At 36.1% G+C, this 17,479-nt stretch overlaps 1 long non-coding RNA gene across 1 annotated transcript; it reads right to left on the reverse strand.

Annotated features, from left to right (window-relative positions):
• Positions 1-7,635: 7,635 nt before the first annotated feature.
• On the reverse strand, positions 7,636-16,218 carry LOC140628716 (uncharacterized). Its single transcript, XR_012026722.1, has 3 exons — positions 16,174-16,218; positions 14,770-14,884; positions 7,636-9,903 (listed from the first exon to the last, which is right to left on the reverse strand). It is a non-coding gene; the product is annotated as an uncharacterized lncRNA (long non-coding RNA).
• Between the last annotated feature and the right edge of the window lie 1,261 nt (positions 16,219-17,479).

Below are 17,479 nucleotides of genomic sequence, written 5' to 3' on the forward strand. Positions count from 1 at the left end.
GTCTACAAGAGACTCATTTTAGACATAAGGACACCTACAGTCTGAATATAAAAGGTTGGAGAACCATTTACCATTCAAATGGTCCTAAAAGAAAGAAGGACTAACCATCCTTATATCAGATAAATTAAACTTTATCCCAAAGACTGTAGTAAGAGGTGAAGAGGGATACTATATCATACTTAAAGGATCTATTCAACAAGAGGACCTAACAATCACAAATATTTATGCCCCGGATGTGGGAACTGTAAAGTATATCAATCAATTAATAACCAAAGTTAAGACATACTTAGATAAGAGTACACTTCTACTTGGTGACTTGAATGTAGCGCTTTCTACAATCAACAGATATTCTAAGCACAACATCCCCAAAGAAAAAAAAGCTTTAAATAATAAACTGGACCAGATGGATTTCACAGATATTTACAGAACGTTACATTCAAAAGCACTGAATACATATCCTTCTCAAGTGCACATGGAAATTTCTCCAGAATAGACCACATACTGGGTCACAAATCAGGTCTTAACCGATACCAAAAGATTGGGATCATCCCCTGCATATTTTCAGACCATAATGCTTTGAAATTAGAACTAAATCACAAGAAGAAGTTTGGAAGGATTTCAAACATGTGGAGGTTAAGGACCATCCTACTAAAAGATGAAAGGGTCAACCAGGAAATTAGGGAAGAATTAAAAAGTTTCATGGAAACTAATAAGAATGAAGATACAACCATTCAAAATCTTTGGGATACAGCAAAAGCAGTCCTGAGGGGGAAATACATCACAATACAAGCAACTATCCAAAAACTGGAAAGAACTCAAATACTAAAGCTAACCTTGCACCTAAAGGAGCTGGAAAAAAAAAAAGCAAATAGATCCTACACCCAGCAGAAGAGAGTTAATAAGATTCGAGCAGAACTCAATGAAATAGAGACCAAAAGAACTGTGGAAGAGATCAACAAAACCAGGAGTTGGTTCTTTGAAAGAATGAATAAGGTAGAAAAACCATTATCCAGCCTTATTAAAAAAAAGAGAGAGAGAGAAAAGACAAATTAATAAAATCACAAATGAGAAAGGAGAGATCACCACCAATACCAAGGAAATACAAACGATTTTTAAAACTTATTATGAGCAGCTATATGCCAATAAATTAAGCAACCTAGAAGAAATGGACCCATTTCTGGAAAACCACAAACTACCAAAACTGGAACAGGAAGAAATAGAAAACCTGAACAGGCCAATAACTAGGGAGGAAATTGAAGCAGTTATCAAATACCTCCTCAGACACAAAAGGCAGGGCCAGGTGGCTTCCCAGGGGAATTCTATCAAACGCTTAAAGAAGAAACCATACCTATTCTACTAAAGCTGTTCGGCAAGATAGAAAGAGATAGAATACTTCCAAACTCGTTCTAGGAGGCCAGCATCACCTTAATTCCAAAACCAGACAAAGACCCAACCAAAAAGGAGAATTATAGACCAATATCCCAGATGAACATGGATGCAAAAATTCTCAACAAAATACTAGCCAATAGGATCCAACAATACATTACGAAGATTATTCACCATGACCAAGTGGGATTTATCCCCGGGATGCAAGGCTGGTTCAACACTCATAAAGCAATCAATGTGATTGGTCATATCAACAAGAGAAAAAACAAGAACCATATGATCCTCTCAATAGATGCAGAGAAAGCATTTGGCAAGATACAGCATCCATTCCTGATCAAAACTCTTCAGAGTGTAGGGATAGAGGGAACAGTCCTCAGCATCTTAAAAGCCATCTACAAAAAGCCCACAGCAAATATCATTCTCAATGGGGAAACACTGGGATGCTCTCCCCTAAGATCAGGAACAAGACAGGGATGTCCACTGCTATTCAACATAGTACTAGAAGTCCTAGCCTCAGCAATCAGGCAACAAAAACAAATAAAAGGCATTCAAATTGGCAAAGAAGTCAAACTCTCCCTCTTTGAAGATGGCATGATACTGTACATAAAAAACCCAAAAGACTCCACCCCAAGATTGCTAGAACTCATACAGCAATTTGGCAGTGTGGCAGGATACAAAATCAATGCCCAGAAGGCAGTGGCATTTCTATACACTAACAATGAGACTGAAGAAAGAGAAAGTAAGGAGTCAATCCCATTTACAATTGCACCCAAAAGCATAAGATACCTAGGAATAAACCTAACCGAAGAGGTAAAGGATCTATATCCAAAAACTACAGAACACTTCAAAAGAAATTGAGGAAGACACAAAGAGATGGAAAAATATTCCATGCTCATTCATTGGCCGAATTAATATTGTGAAAATGTCCATGCTACCCAGGGCAATTTACACATTTAATGCAATCCCTATCAAAATACCATGGACTTTCTTCAGAGAGTTGGAACAAATCATCTTAAGATTTGTGTGGAATCAGAAAAGACCCTGAATAGCCAGTGGAATATTAAAAAAGACAACCAAAGCTGGGGGCATCACAATGCCAGGTTTCAGGTTGTACTATAAAGCTGTGGTCAACAAAATGGTGAGGTACTGGCACAAAAACAGACACATAGATCAATGGAACAGAAGAGAGAATCCAGAAGTGGACCCTCAACTTTATGGTCAACTAATATTCGACAAAGCAGGAAAGACTATCCACTGGAAAAAAGACAGTCTCTCCAATAAATGGTTCTGGGAAAATTGGACATCCACATGCAGAAGAATGAAACTAGACCACTCTCTTACACCAGACACGAAGATAAATTCAAAATGGATGAAACATCTCAATGTGAGACAAGAGTCCATCAAAATCCTAGAGGAGAACACAGACCCTTTTTGCACTTGGGCATAGCAACTTCTTGCAAGATACATCCATGAAGGCAAGAGAAACAAAAGCAAAAATGAATTATTGGGGCTTCATCAAGATAAGAAGCTTCTGCACAGCAAAAGAAACAGTCAACAAAACTAAAAGACAACCTACAGAATGGGAGAAGACATTTGCAAATGACCTATCAGATAAAGGGCTAGTATCCAAGATCTATAAAGAACTTATGAAACACAACAGCAATGAAAAAAACGATCCAATCATGAAATTGGCAAAAGACATGAACAGAGATTTCACAGAGGAAGACATAGACATGGCCAATAAGCACATGAGAAAATGCTCCGCATCACTGGCCATACATATTAATACCACAGTGAGATACCACTTCACACCAGTAGGAATAGGGAAAATTAACAAGACAGGAAACAACAAATATTGGAGAAAATGTGGAGAAAGGGGAACCCTCTTTCACTGTTGGTGGGAATGTGAACTGGTGCAGCCACTCTGGAAAACTGTGTGGAGGTTCCTCAAAGAGTTAAAATATAGATCTGCCCTACGACCCAGCAATTGCACTGCTGGGGATTTACCCCAAAGATACAGATGCAGTGAAACGCCAGGACACATGCACCCCGATGTTTATAGCAGCAATGTCCACAATAGCCAAACTGTGGAAGGAGCCTCAGTGTCCATCGAAAGATGAATGTATAAAGAAGATGTGATTTATGTATACAATGGAATATTACTCAGCCATTAGAAACGATGAATACCCGCCATTTGCTTCAACGTGGATGGAACTGGAGGGTATTATGCTGAGTGAAGTAAGTCAATCGGAGAAGGACAAACATTATATGTTCTCATTCATTTGGAGAATATAAAAAATAGTGAAAGGGAATAAAGGGGAGATAAATGAGTGGGAAATATCAGAGAGGGTGACAGAACATGAGAGACTCCTAACTCTTGGAAATGAACAAGGGGTGGTAGAAAGGGAGGTGGACGGGGGGTTGGGGTGACTCGGTGATGGGCACTGAAGGGGGCACTTGATAGGATGAGCACTGGGTGTTATGCTATATGTTGGCAAATTGAACTCCAATAAAAAAATTTTAAAAAATAAAAAATAAAATTTCTAAAACATAATAATCATTAGACCGCCTGCAATTACTTTTTTTTTAAAATTTTCATTTACAAGAATACTTTGTGTAGAATCATAGCCTCTATTAATAAGTCAGGAAATGTCAAGTTGTCTGACAAATGTTCTCATATCCTAGATTTACAGCAATATCTATGCTCGGGTAGAGTTTTTTTTTTTTTCTTTTTTTTTTTTTTTGAAGAGGTTTTTTTTTTTTTTCTTTTCATTCTTTTTTTTTTTTCTTTTTTTTTTTTTGAAGAGGTTTTAAACAGGCAGCATTTTTATACAAATCCTTACAAAATAATCATGGATACCAAGTCAAAGCCTGAATGTCATTTGGTAATATTCAACCAAAGGAAGGGATGTGAATACAATGGGAGAATGGAGGGGCATTACATGGTATCAAAATCTCTAGGAAAGATGTTTCAAATCCTAGAGTTCCTGAGTTTCTTATATGCTCTATGTCTCCTCCCAAGCCCTCTAAAGGGCAGTGAAAAGCCACTATAGCAAATGGAGGAATGTTATATCTACCATCTGATACCAAATAGAAAAAAAGGCTTATAAACAATTGTTCTATTAGAACAGCTATTCCTACTCTAACAGTGTGTTTTGTGATGATCCTCTAGCTTCAGAGATGTCTGAGGATTTGAGCCTTGTCCAGTCTTCCTTGCAACACTATCTCAAGGAATTTATAGGCGCATGTTAGATCCAACAAAGTCTTCCCGAGCACTATGAATCAGAACAAGCACCTATATTTCACTGTCATGTGGTTTATCAAGTGATATGTAACTAGTACTGATGAGACACAGTTGCACTGGAGAATAGGAACTACTTTTTTACCCTTGAAGGAGCTATGTGACTTGCAAGGTACAAAAGTTGAAGAGCCACTGAATCTCTTGAACTGAAGTAGTCTGTGCCAATCCAGTCTCATAGAGTGAGATCACACATGTTCTAAGGATGGAGCGATTGGGCATTAGCATTTATGTTTATGAATCATAAGATCACTACAATGCTGCTGTGCAGACCTCCTGTTCAGTATCCTTTCTTACAAGGAAATAAACTTAATATTGAGGAAAGTACACTATGTCTCCTGAGTTTGCCAATCCAAAATTAGACCACTCCTGGTTGATCAGGGTGTACCTGGTACACATCTATTTTACTGAACCTCCATTTCATGTTCGAAGTGCACCTTTGGCATATTCCTTATAGAATATGGTTCTAATTTTCTCTTACTATACTTTTGGTTTTACTTCAGAAGCTCCTCTCCTTTCTTCCATCTCCGAATTACATCTTGCTGCTGAGGTGGCTGGATCAAAATTGTTAGACTTTACACATCTGGATTTGCATCCTAGCTCTGAATCTCAAGGGCTGTTTTATCTTGAGAAAATTAGTTGATTTTCTGGTGCATCAATTTCTTATTGGTATTCTAGGTGTTCCATATGTCATAATATTATTTATACCACATATAAAGTTATTTTGAATGTGTAAATGGATGAATGAATGAAAGAAGATCTAGTAAGTACACTTGTATGAACTTATATGTTGCAAAAGTTAAGAATAGCTTTCATGAGTCTTTGCATCTTACAATATCTGTGGTGGGGGACCCTAATATGTATAATGGCATATACTGTACCATATATTTATATAGATTATATCATCCAAACCATCAATGTAAACACTATATTTATTTTACATAAAACCAGAAGTTCTGAGGGTTTTTTTTTGCTAATTTGACTTTATTAAATATAATTGCTAGGAATCAAGAACATTTTATCAATATCAAGAGGATCCTGTTAATACCATCATATGTAATCTTCAAAACAAGTTCATTAAGTACTACTATCCCATTTCATAGATGAAAGAAATATATTTTGAATTATTAGCATGTGGTGAAGCAAGTGTTGAAATTCAAGCTTGCCTGATTCTAAAGTCTATAATCCTTCAATTAATAATGCTACCTCTAATTAATTCAGTAACTAGAACACAATATGTAAGAAATATGTTTTCGATGAATGCATGCAAATTATTTTTGTGCTTTGTTCCTTTGAAGTAATATCATTTTATTATCTCACTCTGTAAAGGGGGTGCAATATCAACCAACCTGTGGATGACAGGAAAATATGTGGCTGATATTGCAACAACTTATATTAACATAATCTATGATACAGAATTTCACATCCAGATCCCTTAAAATCAGAATAAATTTCAGAATGTTGAAGTGTAATAAAGGAAAAAATATTCTTATTTAAAAGATAGGATTTTTCTAAATGTTTCTTTTAGATAGAGCTATTATTTTACAAAATTATATGTAATGAAAACTCTGCTACAGCATTGTCCATAACCTCTTGAAGAGGACAACAATTAGAATATTGCGGGAAAAACAGGATAGTAAGCTGTGGGATGACAGAAAGTATTTGTTTGACTGGCATAGAAAAAGTTGACTGATGTAACAAAGCCAAGGATAGATACTGAAAAAAAAGACCTCATAAGACAAAGGAAAGAAATACTATTTGTTATGGGTTGAATTGTGTCCTCTACCAAAAAAATATGTTGAAGTCCAAACCCCAGGAACCTTTGAATGTGACATTATTTTGAAACTGGGTCTTTGCAGATATAATTAAGTTAAGATGAGGTGGTTAAGATGAGTCTTTTTTTTTTAAAAGATTTTATTTATTTATTCATGATAGTCACAGAGAGAGAGAGAGAGAGGCAGAGACACAGGCAGAGGGAGAAGCAGGCTCCATGCACCGGGAGCCCGACATGGGATTCGATTCCGGGTCTCCAGGATCGCGCCCTGGGCCAAAGGCAGGCGCCAAACCGCTGCGCCACCCAGGGATCCCGGTTAAGATGAGTCTTAATCCAATATGACTAATGTATTTTTAAGAAGAGGGAAAGTTCAGGAACACACAGATAGAAGAAGGCACATTAAGAGAAAACACCTATGTTCAGACAGAGGCAGAGATTAGAGTTACATTGCCACAACCAAAAACATCTTGGGCTATCAAAACCTAGAAGAGGAAAGGAAGGCTCCTTCCACAGAGCCTTAGAGTCTTCAAAGAGAGTAAGGCCCTCGCCCTGTCAAGATCTTGATTTCAAACTTCCAGTCTCTATAATTTAGAATACATTTCTATTGTTTTAAGCCACTAAGATTATGGTACTTCCTTACAACAGTTCCAGGAAACTCATACCATATTTCTAATAGGGTATGAAAAAAAATCCCTAAAAACAAAACAAAACAAAAAAACTTCCACACTTATCTTTTTATAGGCCATAGAGTATACAAAGTTGTTTTAGAGTGGAGAGTTGTGTGAAACTATCAATTTTCACTCTGTAAATATCTTAACATGGGTATGTTCTCATTGTTGACAAAGACTTGAAGTGAGAGTGAAAGCTTTTTCACTGTTTTATAAATCTGTGCTAACATGATTTTTCTTTGTCTTCAATAAATATGATTTTTTCCTCATTGCTCTGTTTGCCAAATCTTGACAAACTAAGAGCAAAGAAAGATTGAGCCAACTTATATTTTCCTCCGAATTACCAAAGTTTTTTTGAGGCTTACTTACTTCATAATTGCTTCAATGTCACATTTTACTTTGATGTAGGGTCCTGGTCAGAGCAAACCACCAGACTACAGCAGTTAAAAATGAATAGCTTATTTATGTAAGATATTTATTGCTGTGTAACAAATTACCCCAAAACTTAATGGTTTAAAAAAAACATTTATTATCTCACAGTCACTATGAGTAATGAATCCAAACACGATTTACCTGGGTCCTCTGGCTTTTGGTTTCTCTCAAGGCTGCTTACATCTGTAGGGTCAACTGGGAAGAATGTGCTTCCTCCTTTATTCAGGTGGTACTGGCAGGATTAGGTTTAGGTTCCTAATGGGTTGCAGGATTGATGCCTTAGGTTCTCGTGAGCCATTGACTGGAGGCCTTCCTTGGTTCCTTGCCACGTGGGCCTCTCCTTAGAGCATCTTGTTTTATGGCAGTTTGTTTTATTAAATGAGAGAAGAGATAATAGCAGCAAAAAAAGAGTACAGCACAATAGAAAGCATACACCTTTGTAATTTAATCATACAAATGGTATCACTTTTGCCATATTCTGTTCATTAGAACAAAATATTCTAATAATTCCAATTCTATTCATTAAAAGCAAGTCACTGGGTTCAACTTATACTCAAGGGGAGGGAATTACACAAAAGCATAAATATGAGGAAACTGGGTCATTGTGAGCCACACTAGAAACTGCCTACCATATTATTGTGAGGCCTAATGATCAATATGGCTACTACCATTAAATGATATATCTATTTATTGAAATAATAGATAAATAATAATAAATAACATCTGATAATCTGAGTCAATAAGTAGGTATAATAATTTTATTAAAAAGAGTTTGTAATTAATAATTAAGAAATTACATAAATTTCAATGAAAAAGTAAAAAAGAGGGATCCCTGGGTGGCGCAGCTGTTTGGCGCCTGCCTTTGGCCCAGGGCGTGATCCTGGAGACCCGGGATCGAATCCCACGTCAGGCTCCCGGTGCATGGAGCCTGCTTCTCCCTCTGCCTATGTCTCTGCCTCTCTCTCTCTCTCTCTCTCTATCATAAATAAAAAAACAAAAACAAAAACAAAACCCTGTGCTAATAAGATGTAGGATTAGGGTCAGGTCAGATTGATCTAAAAGATAATCAAATAATTTAGAATAATAAACTTTTTACATAACTCTGTTCATTTGCATTTGATTTATATGTGTTTTCATGTTGCAAAACAAAATATTTTCATAGAACACAATGTAATGGATGTTCCACACTAATTATTGCAGCTCACATTGGTAAAGCCAGAAAATTCAGGTTCATAAGAACAATCACTAGATCTATGTTTCCTCATGTATAATAAAGAGTGAGAAAATTCAATCAGAAAATTCCATTTTGATTCTGAAATAATAAACCTCTAAAGAAAATAAAATTATATGTTTAAATCTTTTTTTATATGTTTACTGTGTCCTTTTCAGAAAAGCCAGGAATGTGTAATTTATACATCGATGAAATGCTGTGTAATGGCAATGTAGATAACCTACAAAAAAACATGTTTATTAGGTCTGAATAGATAAGCTAAAGTGAACTAGAATAGCTAAAACAATTTTGAAAAAAAGAATCTCATTGGAAGAATCATACTATTTGATCTTCAGAATTGCTATATAACTACAATGTGATACTGACAGACACATAGAAAGATCAATGGAAAAGAAGGGGGAACAAAACCATAGACTCACAAAAATATGTCCAACAATTCTTCCCCAAAGTGTAAAAGCAATTCAATGGAAGAAAGATATTCTTTTCAGCAGTGTGTGAATAATTAGTCTTTCCTAGGCAAAAACAAAGAAAACACCTGAACCTAAACCTCACACCTTATACAAAAATTAACTCAAAAAATTGCAGACTTAAATATAAAGCTATCAAAATTCAAGAGAACACAGGAAAAAAAATATTCATGACCTACAGTTAGGCAGAGTTCTTAAATATGACACCAAGAGCACAATCTATGACAGAAAAGTAAGGGTAAGTTGGACATCACCAAATTAAATGTTTTGGCTTTAAAAAAAAAAAAAACTCTAAGAGGATTAAAAGACAAGCCACCCACAAAGACAAATATTTGAAAATCCCATATCTTATAAAGGACTTATCTAGTATTAAGTGTATCAAATGGTGAGTATTCGTCCTTTCTGATGGCTGAGTAATATTCCATTGTATATATAGACCACATCTTCTTTATCCATTCATCTGTCGAAGGACATCATGACTCCTTCAGTTAGTTTGGCTATTGTGGACATTGCTGCTATGAACATTGGGGTTCAGGTGTCCCAGCGTTTCACTACATCAGTACTACCCAGTAGTGCAATTGCTGGGTAATAGGGTAGCTCTATTTTTAACTTCTTGAGGAGCCTCCACACTGTTTTCCAGAGTGCGCCTTAAAAAAGAAGAACCAAGTGGTAGAATGAAAATTTTCTCATTTCAAAACTTGTTAAAGAGAATAGTACTGGTAATAGAATATAAATATAGCCCAACTAAACAGAATTCATAGTCCAAAATAAATGCATATATTTTCAATAACTGAGATCTGGCAAGTTGCCAAATGGTTCAATGCAGAAATGTTTTTTTCCACAAATGATGTTGGAGTCATGACACATCATCATGCTAAGGATGATTGAAGACCTTAATTCAATCCCCTCCTTCCAAAGTAATTAATGGACAGTAGACAACAGGCTTATAGGCAAAGGCCAAAACGTTAAAACTATTAAAAGAAAATGATCACTGAGGCACAACGCCAAAACCATACATGCAAAACAAGATGAATCTATAAAAACTAAAACCCTCTGGAGATCAAATATCAATATTAAGAAAGATCAATAGTAAATCACAGACCCAGGAAAGTATTTGGAAATCATTTATTAGATAACTGACTTGTGTTTTGAATATGTAAAGAATCCTTTAGGGCAGCCCGGGTGGCTCAGCGGTTTAGTGCTGCCTTCAGCCCAGGGCCTGAACCTGGAGACTTGGGATCGAGTCCATGTCTGGCTCCCTGCATGGAGCTTGCTTCTCCCTCCGCCTGTCTCTCTCTCTCTCTCTCTCTCTCTCTCTCTCAATCTCTCTCTCTCTCATAAATAAATACATAAAATGTTGAAAGCCATTTTATACGCACAGAAAAGGGAATTTTTTAAAAAAAGACACAGAAAGTTACAAATGTTTTTGAGGATGTGAAGAAACTGGAACTCTCACACCTTGCTGGTGAGAATGAAAACAATTGCAACCACCTCTGCAAGCAGACTGTTAGCTTCTAAGATGTTAAAAATTGAAAAAGATGCTGTAATATTGTAAAAATAGGTTTCTACAGAAGAGAACTAAAACATAGGCCCACCCAAAAACTTTTAGTGAAGGTACAGGAGCATTACATATAATAACAAAAAAGTGTAAATATTTGGAATGTTCTTCAATGGGTGAATGCGTAAAGAAAAACTGGTGCATCCACAAAGTTGAATATGAGCTGTTATGAAAAAACATTATAATACATGCTACAGGGATGATGATCCTCAAACAACTATGCTAAGTAAAAACAAAACAAAACAAAACAAAAAACAAAAAGACCAAATACTTTGTATGATCCTCTTTATAAGAACTATCCAAAAAGGCAAGCAATAGAGAAGAAAGTAGATTTATGGTTAGCCAAGATCGTGGCTGGGAACAAGGATGGCTGGAGACAGGTGCAAGGGGTAAAATTTGTTATATATATAACAAATTATATATTTAATTCAAAATCAAATTTGAATTCTGTCAATGGCTACCCAAATTTATTTCTGTATTAAATTTCACTGGATTGTTACATGTGTGAATTATTATGCTATGTAAATTATATCTTAATACAGTTGTCAAAATAATCAGTTCCATTTCTCCATGCCAGAAAAGTAAAGTCAGAAATTAGAATTTAGAAAACATCATTGCTAGTAGCATGAAAAAGAGGAGAAGAATTTGGCGCAAAATTAGTAGCAGATAAGCAGGATGCATACATATTTTCTGCCTTGGTGCCTTGAGTCTTTGCTGTTCTTTTTCTTCTTTTAATATAGGGTTCACAACTTAAGATTTTTTAGAACTGTTTTTATATATCATGCACAGTCAGTAGACTGTGTGTCCAATATAACAATCTTTTGCACAAAAGAAAATAAACTTGTTGAAAACATACGAGGGGCGCCTGAGTGGCTCAGTCAGTTAAGCCTCTGCCTTCAGCTCAGTTCATGATCCCAGGGTCCTGGGATCGAGCCCCACATGGGGTTCCCTGCTCAGTGGGAAGGCTGCTTCTCTCTCTTCCTCTGCCCCTTCCTCTCACTCGTGCTTTCTTTCTCAAATAAATAAATAAAATCTTTAAAAAATGGTGTACAAATGGAAGTGGGAAACTAATAGGTAAGGAAAGAAACTCTTATTGCTTGTTGTATTCACACCTTGCACTTCAACACCCAAACCATGACTGTACCATAACATTCTCCTTCATGCTTTAAATCTAAGTAAGCAGAACCCAAGTGGACAAGAGTAAAATGGAAATAAATCTATTTGAATCTAGATAAAGATACATAATTTGAGGTACTATATAATACCAAAATATGTCTTTAAATGGTTTTATTATAATATTATGTAAATTAAGCCATTCAATGAATCTGGTTGTGTGCCCCATCACTAATTACATACTATTGCCCGAAAAGTTAAATAACCTTTATGCATTTACTATTTGAAAAGCCACCTTCTCATCATGTCTTGTATTAATAATGGTGAACATTCCAAGTCCATTTTGCATGTCTTTGTGAAAAGAGTGCATATTGTCTTTTCCTATGCATAGAGATGGTTGAACATTTATTCTCTTCTCTGTGAGGTAGAACACTATCCCTTATTGATAGGATTTTGCATTACTCACATACATTTTTACCAAAATTGATATGTTAAACTGATATAAAATGCCTAAAGTAAACATTCAAGTGCAGATGTTTGCATCACTGCAATGTTGTTTTAAGTTCTCTCTGAAGGGACGCCTGGGTGGCTCAGTGATTTAGCGCCTGCCTTCCACCCAGGACATGATCCTGGAGTCCCACATCGGGCTCCTTGCAGGGAGCCTGCTTCTCCCTCTGCCTGTGTCTCTGCCTCTCTCTCTCTCTCTCTCTCTCTCTGTCTCTCATCAATAAATAAATAAAATCTTTTTAAAAAATTAAAATTCCCTCTGAAAAAGCTACCACCAGATAATCACTACTTGGAGTTTTATGCTATCACAAAATTAATAAATTAATAAAAACATAAAACGAAGACAGCAAAAACAAACAAACAAAAAACACCACTCCACACACAAATTAAAAACAAGATAATTTGGAATTACTTTTGCAGGTACAGGGAGCTTACTTGAAACACAATGAGATGCTATTCTAAAAGTAGAGTGGTAATCTCAGAATAACAGATTATGTGATCTTGACAGATATCTTTCTAGACATAAAGAGTTTAGAATGTTAATGAGGTGAACCTGACATGTGAATTAATCTAATAATTTGCAGTCAAGGAAATTTGTCCTCCACCTTTTCCCCAAAAGTTCTCTCCATTAACGGTCTACAAAACCCTAAAATAAGATAGTTCATTTAAAGTACTCCAATTTTTTTTGTAAAGAAGCATTCTCAAAGCAGTGAGCATAACCACATTCAAAAGTCAGATTTTTCCTCCTGGCACTATGAATTGTCGAATGTTTCTAGTGACTTGATTCAGACAGATGTCTACATTTTCATTCCATATACTTTGAGAATATTACAATATCATATCTAAACGTGAGCTTTAAAGAAAAAAAAACTGTCTAGAACTTTAAATGAGTAAAGGTAATTAGCTCTTTTTTATGAAACCCAAAGTAATTCATATTTTCTGAAATATGAATATTCCACTAAATATTCTACTAAAGTTTGGAATTAGCATTTAATACAACTGACTTAATTCTGAAATGTAGAAACTATTTGGCATTCTATTTTTCCCTCATACCCAAATTTTCAGAGAGGATCACATTGAGCACCACAAACTAAGAGTTGTTACATTTCTAAAATTCATTCAATTTGCCATATGATTAACAATGTTAGTTTAGGAGGAGAAAAAAAGGTAAGTGTCATCTTGAAAAGCATAATTCAATTAAAATTTCCTAGACTTTACTAAGTATCTAGTAGAAATCAAAGTATGTGGAAAATAAAACCACTAAAATGAATAGCATATGCTTGCAGAAAACTAAGCTTCCCAAAAAGTTATTTAAAATATTTTCTAATGGAAATGCTTATCTTACCAAGATCACAAATAATAAGTTCACTTACTCAAGATCACAGATGACATATCTAAAATATGTCCAGACCAACTCTCTGCTGGTCAACTACCCAACAGAGCAAAAGTTTAAAAATCCAGTAAAGGGGATTATTAATGCCAAATCCAACACTGCTATCCTAACAAATAGACTCTATACTATTTTTCCAGTGAATTCAAATTCACAAAAAAATAAAAAGATCCAAAAGAACTTATTACTTCCCAAATCCATTCTTTCTCTAGTTTTTCTAATCCATTAAATGACATCATCAATCATATTTTTGCCAAGGAGTATCAATTATGTCACCTCCCTTACCTCATGTGATTTACCCCCCTTCAAAGCATCACTAAAGTACTTTAAATAGCTTTAGTATTGTATACAATATTGCCCAAACTAGCATTAATTTTTACTACAATAACTCTTTGTCTCTCATACCAACATCTACTTATAATCCTCCCTAATTTATTCTGCACATATTAAAACTTTAAAAACACATTTAAAAACACACATATTTAAAAATACACACATTGGAGCATGTCACCTCATTACTCAAAACCACTTGCTCAAAAACCCTTGAAATGCTTCCCATTGCTCTTATGATAAAGACTAAATTTCTTAACACTGACTAAAGCACTGTAAAATTTGGTATTTTATGTACTTCATCTCGTGCCATGTTCCACATAGCTCTCCTAACTTCAACAATACTGACCTTTAAGTTTTGGTAAATTACAAGCACTCATTCTTCCTGGAATGTTCTCCTGCCTGTCTTAACTTCATTTTGACTTAGTTAATACATTTTCATATTTCAGAATCCAGGTTATCTCTGATATCTTCAGGGAAAGTCTCCCTGACACATCTCTTCCCTAACCAGTTTCAGTGTCCTAGTGCAGCAGTCTGGGACCAGTTAGGAAACAGATTCACACCAAGTAGTATAGACTAGAACTGGAATAAAGTCTAGGGAAGAAATACTGTTACCAGATATCAGGAATTGGAGCCACAAAATGGATACTTGAACCACAGAGGTAGAAGCTGCCCAGCTGGAGGTACAGGCAATGAGGAACCTGTCCAGAGCCACTGCTGAGAGACCCTCCTAAAGCAAAGAGAGAGGGGAGAGTTATTCTGGCCTCTCTCTGCTCTGGACCCTCCAGTGTTCTGCTCAAGCTTCCCATTAGTCAAATCCATGAAGACACCAGATGGCAGAGAAGCCTGCACAATTTTGTTTGCAGAATTAGCTCTTGTAGTATAAATTGAGCAAGGGAAGGAAGAGAATGGATCTGACAACAAATAGGCAAACAACTGGCACACCCAGTTATATGCTTACAAACATTTTCTAATTTGTCTTCCCAGAATTCTTCATGATTAATATATGTCTTTCCTACTAAAGAGTGGGCTCCTCGGGAAAGGAATCACAAATGTCTCTTTAGTGTTGTAACTCTACTGCCTAGCATAGTCCTTGATAGATATGTTGAATAAGTACAAAAATCATTTAATCAGCCAACTAATTCCCGTTATTAAACAATGTTTTAACCACTATAACAGAATTAGTCTGGAAGTGCATTCCAGGCATTCTTAACATATTTGGGAGCCATTAGCCTTTTTTAGTATCTTATGAAAGTCACGAACCCTTTCTCCAGAAAAATGCACAGGAACCCAGAACATTTTACATTAATTTTTTTTAAGGGAAGGCTCATAGACAGACTGAAGCCCACTCAAGAATTTCTTGTTTCTAATCTAGAACCAATATGATCTTCTTCGGATGGATGAGGAACTATTTGGGTATATTTTTGTTTTCTCAGCATCTGGCCCACTACTGTTATTTAGTGGGAAGGGACCAGGTAATGCATACTTTTTGCAGAGAAAACTTTTCCCGTCCCAAATGCTTATAATGATCCATTATGAATCTCAGGACCTCAGATTAAAATTATCCTGGAAAGAAAAATTACTTGACCATCAAATTCAAAATTATGTTTCCTCTTTCTTTAGTGACAAATTCACCATGAAAACAGTATGATTTTAAAATGGCTTCTGGGACTATATACATGTTCCATATTTATAAATGTTTAATTTACACAACAGCTGTCACTGAACTTTGATAAATTTATATGCAATAGAAATGTAAATACATGAAATGCAGTATAGTAGTGAATATTTATTTGGGATTTTATTAGTTACCTATTTTTCCATAGCAAACTATCCCAAAACTTAGTGCCTTAAAGCAATACATTTATGAGCTCATGAGACCTGTGGGTCAGGAATCCAGGTGCAGTTTACATGTGCCCCTGGCTTAGGGACCAGCAGGCCGAGATAAAGGTGCTAGATAGGACTGTGATCTCATGTGAAAGGTCTACTGGGGAAGGATCTACTTTCAAACTTACTTACATGGTTGTAATCAGGATGCAGTTCTTCAAGGGCTGTTGGTCATAGGGCTTCAGTTTCTTTTTTTTTTTTTTTTTTTTTTTTATTGGTGTTCAATTTACTAACATACAGAATAACACCCAGTGCCCGTCACCCATTCACTCCCACCCCCCGCCCTCCTCCCCTTCTACCACCCCTAGTTCGTTTCCCAGAGTTAGCAGTCTTTATGTTCTGTCTCCCTTTCTGATATTTCCCACACATTTCTTCTCCCTTCCCTTATTTTCCCTTTCACTATTATTTATATTCCCCAAATGAATGAGAACATATAATGTTTGTCCTTCTCCGACTGACTTACTTCACTCAGCATAATACCCTCCAGTTCCATCCACGTTGAAGCAAATGGTGGGTATTTGTCATTTCTAATAGCTGAGTAATATTCCATTGTATACATAAACCACATCTTCTTTATCCATTCATCTTTCGTTGGACACCGAGGCTCCTTCCACAGTTTGGCTATCGTGGCCATTGCTGCTAGAAACATCGGGGTGCAGGTGTCCCGGCGTTTCATTGCATTTGTATCTTTGGGGTAAATCCCCAACAGTGCAATTGCTGGGTCGTAGGGCAGGTATATTTTTAACTGTTTGAGGAACCTCCACACAGTTTTCCAGAGTGGCTGCACCAGTTCACATTCCCACCAACAGTGTAAGAGGGTTCCCTTTTCTCCACATCCTCTCCAACATTTGTTGTTTCCTGCCTTGTTAATTTTTCCCATTCTCACTGGTGTGAGGTGGTATCTCATTGTGGTTTTGATTTGTATTTCCCTGATGGCAAGGGATGCAGAGCATTTTCTCATGTGCATGTTGGCCATGTCTATGTCTTCTTCTGTGAGATTTCTGTTCATGTCTTTTGCCCATTTCATGATTGGATTGTTTGTTTCTTTGGTGTTGAGTTTAAGAAGTTCTTTATAGATCTTGGAAACTAGCCCTTTATCTGATATGTCATTTGCAAATATCTTCTCCCATTCTGTAGGTTGTCTTTGAGTTTTGTTGACTGTATCCTTTGCTGTGCAAAAGCTTCTTATCTTGATGAAGTCCCAATAGTTCATTTTTGCTTTTGTTTCTTTTGCCTTCGTGGATGTATCTTGCAAGAAGTTACTATGGCCGAGTTCAAAAAGGGTGTTGCCTGTGTTCTTCTCTAGGATTTTGATGGAATCTTGTCTCACATTTAGATCTTTCATCCATTTTGAGTTTATCTTTGTGTATGGTGAAAGAGAGTGGTCTAGTTTCATTCTTCTGCATGTGGATGTCCAATTTTCCCAGCACCATTTATT

This window comes from Canis lupus, chromosome X (genome assembly GCF_048164855.1).
Source record: "Canis lupus baileyi chromosome X, mCanLup2.hap1, whole genome shotgun sequence".
NCBI lineage: Eukaryota > Metazoa > Chordata > Mammalia > Carnivora > Canidae > Canis > Canis lupus.